This window comes from Neodiprion fabricii, chromosome 4, assembly GCF_021155785.1.
Source record: "Neodiprion fabricii isolate iyNeoFabr1 chromosome 4, iyNeoFabr1.1, whole genome shotgun sequence".
Lineage (NCBI taxonomy): Eukaryota > Metazoa > Arthropoda > Insecta > Hymenoptera > Diprionidae > Neodiprion > Neodiprion fabricii.
The window spans coordinates 38,623,534-38,631,468 of NC_060242.1; the positions used below are offsets into that span (position 1 = coordinate 38,623,534).

General features: G+C 38.0%; 1 long non-coding RNA gene across 1 annotated transcript; it reads left to right on the top strand.

Moving 5' to 3' along the window:
- The first annotated feature begins 3,856 nt into the window (after window positions 1–3,856).
- LOC124179420 lies at window positions 3,857–7,935 on the top strand. Its single transcript, XR_006870039.1, has 4 exons — window positions 3,857–3,867; window positions 5,689–5,728; window positions 7,335–7,457; window positions 7,693–7,935. It is a non-coding gene; the product is annotated as an uncharacterized LOC124179420 (long non-coding RNA).

Consider the following 7,935-nt stretch of genomic DNA (forward strand, 5'->3'; position numbering starts at 1 on the left):
TCGGTGAAGGAAAAAAGACAAGATACGATGTAAAAAATATGAACTGACGATTTTCAACTTTTTCGATTCTTGGATTAATTATTGGAAAAGTCGGTGAAGTCCGTGCAGAAGTAGAGGCGTGCAGGCTGCTTGCAGTTGCACTGGTCGATGGGACAGCATGACAGACTGCAGCTGCTACATCACTTTCTTCGTGTATCTTATTCATACTTGAGTATTGGCATTTGCGCGGGTAAAATTACACAACAAAACACGTATACATGAGACAGACATGTTACTATGAAAAGCTGCGGAAAAAGAATTCCGGTCGTCAGTATTATCAGTTTGGCGAGTCCGCAACTTCTCGTATGATTCATAATGGGTGTGTTTGTCGTAGCGCAGGCTTTTTATAACCTTCCCGATAAGCCTTGGTGATACCGGTTGGAATAGCGCTAATTGTACCAAGTAACAAAGATTCATTAATTCTAACAAGCACGTTGCATGTCAGCCAACCGCAGAAGTAAAGACGCCGGTTTCTCGCGTTCGGCCATTGAAAATCTAAGCGATTGCAGGTTAAAAGCTCATCTCTGGGTTGGATCGATTGCAGTGAAATGGACGACGGCGTTTCAAAAGCTTTGTAAGTTCAAAATTAAAATGAGCGGAAAATTTAAGGCGGAATAAGTCAAAAAGGAAAAGACCGCGTCCGATTCTCGATCAACGAGCGTTTCTTTTTATTTTGATTTTTTATAATTAACTTACAAAAAAGCCAAAAACAAAATCGATTTCTTGTAGTTCGAGAAAAAACGAGCATCATGAAAATATTTACGTGCAGAACTGCTTAAACCTTGTGACGGCATGCTCAAACGCTAAATGTAATTACAACAAACTGAATGTTTACTTTCGATATAATGGATGGAACGCTGTGAATAATAAATTAATTTGTTTTAATTAGTGATGACACAAATCAAAGTCTTACTAATATTAGGGTTACACCTCCAGTACGAATGGTTCCATCCCAAGTACAAGTTTCAGACAAATTAAGCTCTGACCCGATTCTATGGTCATCACACTTTGAAAATCCAGTATCCTTGCGTAAAAATGACCCGTTTTTCAATAGAATTATCAAAATATTTTTTCGTTTACGGAACTTTGAAAAAAACGAGTTCTTTCTTTTTTCTGAAAAGAGCGTTGCTTTTTCAAAAGGCTATTGCTGACGATCTATCCGAAAATGGATTCAAAATTTCGAAACATAAAACTTTTTACACTAAAAACATAGTGGTTCATATTTTTTTTTCCTTCGGCAAGAGATGCTGAAAATTTTAGGTAAAACATCGATCGATAAGGGAGTAAAAAATTCATCAATGTGTTTCACGTAAATGGTAGGGCTTAGAGGCCTGAAATTTGGAGGACTTTCATATCTCAATACGCATGATGGTATACCGCAATTGCAGTTAAACCGAGTTTTTCGAACCCGACGGCTTACCCATAATTAATCGACGGAATCGGCCACATAGAGTTCTATGCCTTTTTATGTAAATAGACGTTATTTACCACTATCTTACCAGACTTTTACTGTCACATTCAATTCCGGAATGTACGTATGTTTTTTATTTTTCTTTCCGCATCATATCGTGACAAGCGTGCTTCTGCCAGAATAAAGGAATTCTTCAATTTTCGAAAACTTGACAAGCGAAAATGTTATTACAGGAATGACAAGTTTTCGAGAATTTAAGAATTCGCGCATCCAAGCAACGGCAGTTGAAACACTCCATTATTAAATTTAATAATTTGACGATACGTTAGTCACGATATGACGCTGGCAAAATTTTTTTTTTTTTTCAATTACATACGTACTAAAGTAAATGCGTGAGGAACAGTCCAGTCAGATAGCGGTCCGTGGCACGAAGCGGAAAGGAAAGAGAATGAGTCGTCGGCAAACTTTACTGCGGGCGATAAGATATTGCGCGTGGAAGTTACCATTGCGATTTCGTAGAAGACATGCCATTTTTTTATTTCTGCGTGAAATCAAAATGTATCGAAGTTTTTTCGAGATACATACGAAAACCGAAGTTTTAATTCAATTCCGACGTTTTCATCATACATATACATATACACGTATACAAATTTTATGTGCCAATCGAACAGCATTCAACCTTTCACCCTGAAATAACTTTTCACAAATATTCATAAGGGACAAGTACGAATTTCGTCGAATACGAGGCAATTCTAACAACTGCATTATTCGTGCAATATTGAGAGAAGTTATGTATGTTACAAAAAAAATTCAGTCCGTTAAAACAAAAAAAAAATAAATAAATAAAATAAAGATCTAAAATCAAAAAAAAAATAGTAATAACCAGAAAAGGGAATTAATACATGATTTTAGTATGATCACTTATAATTATCTTATAGATATCCATGTTCGCTTAACTACAAGTTTTTTTCTAATATTCAAATAAATAAGTATCCCAAATGATAAAATAAATTGCGAAATTCGTATGCCGTGAATATATTTTTTTTCGTGTTTCTTGTTTTCAGAATAATTAATTTTAATTTTAATATAAGGAGTAGAAAGTGGAAAATCCGCTACGTAATCAATCTCGTGTACAATACAACTTCGGAATATTTTTGGTGTCCAATAGTGCTGGCGTTGACTAAAGATACAGATCGAGTGGCGTCGAAACGAAGTTCATCCGTATCAACGAAGATCGAGTCACATAGAAGCGTACGGCCTGCAGGCTATTTGAAGCAAGAAAAGTTGGGGTGCTCGGATGAGCTATCACCCCGACAGCTAGGTGTCGCTAGTGGCGGCTTTGCTCGTGGCTCACGCTCAGCGCTCTATACTAATGCGTACAGTGTCGGTGTGTTGGCTCCGACCGGCAAGTTGGGGTGATCGTGCTCTCTATTGTCGACCGACGATAGAGCCATCTTGCGGATTTACGAGTCGCGGAAAGTTTTGCTTCGAGTGGCCCATAAGCCGTACGCTTCTATGTGACTCGATCTTCGTTGTACGTATCGATCATCCCCAAGTCACCTCCATGAAGGCAACTACTATGATCCTTGCAGTAATGTAGCAACAGTTGCCTATAATATTATGCAGTGAGTACACATTTAGTACCATATTTCTACCTCACTGAGAGGGAGGGAGTTTAAACCGATAAAAGTAGCGGTAGAAAAAATTTGCAAGACATATAAGACAATGATTCTCAGTACCGTTCGACGTTTTGAAGAATATATAATGAATATACGCTCCTACAATGTATACTTATGGTAATTAATTTATAACTTGGCCCTCAAACATGATATCAAAAATCCATGCGAAGGATTGTTCGAAGTGATGAACTTGGAGTTCGAATTACACTGATATTCCGCCAAAAATACTTAAGGACGTTGCCTACTCACGGCGGAACTGCTGCTTGCAGACGTTCACGCGGTGCAAGTTTTCTCCGTCATTTATAAAGATATCGAACTTCTATTAGAAGCATTTTGAAGGCGAAGGAGCGATCTGTGTCGCGTATTTTTCCGAATTAAAATTTTTTTTTTTCAGAGTCGTAGAAAACAGCACTGAAAGTGAGCAAAGTTCTCGTTGTAATAAAACAAGAACGAATGTTTTTTTTTTACGATTCTACGAAATATACGACACAGATAAATCCTTCACCTTTGATTTAGGACTAAGAGCAATAAAATCGAACTTAAGAGTTGCGAGAAAACTTGCACGTGCTGAAGCATGAAACATCGGATTTTCGCCGCAAAAAGCGATTGCTTGCTAGCGCCATCTCAGGCATAGGCCGCCCGCCGTACGAACTAACGGCCATAGCAGCAGTCTGCATTTGACATGTGCAAACCCGTAATTCAAACCGCGAGCCAAGCGCGTTATTCGGTGTGTTCTTCGTGAATAAATATTAGTAAAGTATCTAAAACTCCTTGATAAGTGTTCATCGGTCATTCGCTATGACTAAGATAAAAATAGTGTTACGGAAAAGTAAGAAAAAGGGCCAGGGTTGGAAGAATTTCGCGGCTTATCAGCGGGAGAGGTTGAGGTAAATAGAATGGCATCAAGTTTGCTTACATAGACTTGATGGTTTTCATTTTCAGACGGACTAACTACCATGCACGTTTTATTAATTCAGAACACCGTAGTTTCCTAACAATCTCGTCGAATTATTATTAACCGTCCCTTTCTCAATGTGTGTTTTTTCAACCTATTCTTCCGAAAATCATTTTCCATCTTTCGTCGACTCACGATTACAAACTTACCGATGACTTTTACCGCACACTGATCTACCTAACTGACGATTTGATTGTGATATTTGACATCAACTGGCCAAGGTCAATGCACAATACACTAATAAATTGAAAACATGACGTGCTATCGAAGACATTGTTGTAGCGTAAAGTTTTAATGCCAGCAACGTCCGGTACGCTACATTCACGTTTCGACATGAGCCAATGAGTTTGAATATTGTTGGAATTACGAAGAACGATGTACGTCTAACCATTTTACGCTATTGTCGATCCATTTTTAGTAATTGCAATGCAAAATCAGTATCTTCGGTTTACTCTACTTTTTTAGTTAAACAAGGCTGTAACGTCAATTTATCGTTGCGCGAGCGTTAAATTTTCGCAACAGTTACAAGAAAATACAGTAACGGTGATCGTAATGAGAAAGAATAGTAACGAATACCAGACTTCCCGGTAACAGCTAAAAAACTGTTTTCATTTTGTACCTAGAACTACATTTTTCTATTGTGGTGAAAAATGAAATAGTTAAGGACTGAGCGGAAAACGACACTAAAAATTCCTGACAGTGCACGGTCGAACTTCTGTACGGTGACAAGTGCATGAAAAAAGGGGAGAAAAATGTCCTTGACGTAGTTGACGGAATAATAACTTCGTTGAGGAACTTCGCTGACCACAACGAAGAAGATCCCGTAAAAAGTCGGTGAATTTCTGAAAAAAGATCACTGTTGATCTAATTTCTTATCCCTGTGATATTCATACTTCTCTTTTTTAACACATGGATGTTTAACGACATTCTCGACATGCGATTAGTTCAACCGTCGCGAAATGTGTCAGGAGAACAGTGGAAAGTGGATTTTGATGAATGCCTAAACTTCGCACACGCGTGGTTGACGTAACAGACATATTTTTTTGCTCACAGAGTTTGTTAACGGCCGTGACATGTCAGCGTGCATGACGGCGTGCGAGGAGAAATTGAAGAAATGTTTCATCCAGCACTTCATTCATTCAACTATGAAGAAGGACGCAATTCCAAATGGGATAATTGGACTGTTGGACATGGTGTTGAAACAGGGAGCGTGCAAGTAGGTTTCACTAGTACCGATTATTCTTCATGCTAAACTTTTGACCCAACATTTTTTCCACCTGACATGTTTAATCATCAACAGCGAACAAGAAAGCTTTCGCCAATGCACTGTGAAGATGAAGACGATTTTTCTTGACCTTGGTGAATTGTTGAATGACTGTGAAGATCTTTGAGAGCTTCAACGATGCCAAAACATCTGTAGATGGGTTGTTTATTTCATTTTACGATGTGACGAGAATACCGCTGATATCAAAAATAATTTGATTTTTATACAGCACCTTATTGATAGTCTTGTGAGTACACCGAGCTTTATGCGGTTCACACACACACAAGAGCATGGATCATATATATAAGACAATTCCTATAATTGAGCAGTCAGTGTACAGCGGTCAGTCGACCCAGCCAGACGTTAATCGATTGTTTTGAGTAAGGAATTATGATCACTCATAATCGATAAAGCTTAGATATTTATGGTTAATTAGTCCTTATTAATTACACATGTTCTAAACATTGCATAAATTTCATCATGCGGTGTAATCACTTACGCGCGTAATCTTCGAGTGTGAAAATTCGTCTTGTGATTATTGCGGATTATGGACAAAATTTATTGTTGACAAACCTTATTCTTTCTGATCTTCTTGACGATTTCTCGCTTGGAAAACACCCTCTTTACCCGATCGTCAATTAGCAAGTGAGCAGTGTGAGTATCAACGTGTCAGAAACCACGTGTAACTGATGCGTGGTACTGTTTCACAGATCGCCGGTATCATAATTCACGATCCTCAAATCCAGTTGCCCACGATTTGAACATGTAATTCAGTCATTGCTGGTATAATATTATTATGCGATAATCGCAGATTGCAGAATTGTTGTAGAGTTGCTAATTATGAGACGCACTGACAATGAGCTGAAAACTCATTAGGAGATAAAATGACGCACCGTAATTATAATTATTTCGCTCGTGGCACCAGATCGGAAAACGAACAGGACCTTTCATTCAGGTATCTGCGACACGTTTTCGAAAATTCGACATCCAAAATAATCCTGAGGCACGATATTGTCCTGTTCAGGTGTCGATTTGACGTCTTAAGTCGCTATTCGAACCTCCTGATTCTGATTAAACTAAATCAGTGTGGATACTTTCCACATCTCTGCTTGTCGAGCTGGATTGTGTAACGAGTTAATAATATTTACATTAAAGTATGGAAATTAACCGTGCCGACCAAATACCTTATCTTAGTTCTTGGAATTGTGACATTCTGATATCAGCACTATACGGGAAACCGCAGTCTTTGCGACTTCATCACGCACAGACGCATGTACGTTGTTGGTGTTTGGCATTTTTTTTTTTTTTATGTGTACGATGGCCTCGCGACAAAGATTGGCTGTAAATTCTCCATGGAATTCAATTACACGGGATAACTTTGGTTATTATACTTTCCGGGTTCTTTTACATTTCGAATGTTTTCGTTCGCGGATGACATTGCTCAATTTGATGTTGATATAATCAATTCAATGATGCATCACACCGGTCAATAGTGGTTTTGTTGCCATTGATATTTGAATAGTTTTTGAAAGGTTTGATGTCAACGATCGTAGGAGTATGCGTAGTTTTTTCAAATTGGCTCTAGTTTTTGCTTTTATCAATATTTTTATATACGATTAAGAGAAGCGATTTTAGGTGAGAAATTTGATTTTTAATTTCTAAAGTTTATTAAAAAAAATGCTATCGATAGCTTTAGTCTTACTTCATTCAGACAAAAGTCAAAAAACTATAGAAAATATAATAATTTGTTGTTCTTGGCATGAAAAAGGGGAAAACCACATTTAGTCAAAAGGGAAGCAATTAGGGTGTTCCAAGAACAAAAATTCTTTTCTTCAAACGCGTATCAAAATTTCAGTACAGCATTTCTTCTCATGCAAATATGAGCTTTTAATATTGACTTTTTACACACTGAAAGCTATGATTGTACAAGACGTGATGAGGGTTTCGTATTACCACTAAAAGTAAAGTTGGTCTTCATATCTACAGCCGTTGAATAATACATGCGTTGCACCGAAAACATCTGCAAGTGGAAGCTCGCTGCCGATTACTGATACCTACGATACGCCAAGATGAGGACCTTCAACGTCCTGACAACTTTTCTTTTCACTGGTAAGTCAGTGCACCGAATAATTATACGTTTTAGAAATATTATTTGATTCCTGATTCGATCCACGAACATCGTTTTGACCTTGTCATTGTGGAACGTTTCCAAAATATAATAACACAGGAAAAAATGCCGAAACCATCGACTGAATTGCAACCAGAATGGCTGGTAACGTTTTGGAACGTAACGCAGTTATAGAAGTGTCCAAGAAGAAATATCAACCTTTCCCTATTGTTCCAGGGATTTTGTGCCTGACCTTCGGACAAAGAAATGATTCAACGGCGAGTATCGTATATAGAAATGCACTACAGGTCGTGAGAGATGTGGTTATGATGGTGACTAATGAAAGCATGATCAAAGACCTGGGACTGATCAAAAACTTCACGAAGGAAGCGTGCTCAACGAATGGTCAAACCTGGAAGGAAGAAGAAGCAACGAGCAGCCTAGAAAACGCCACAAAATGTATCAACGATGTATTGAAGT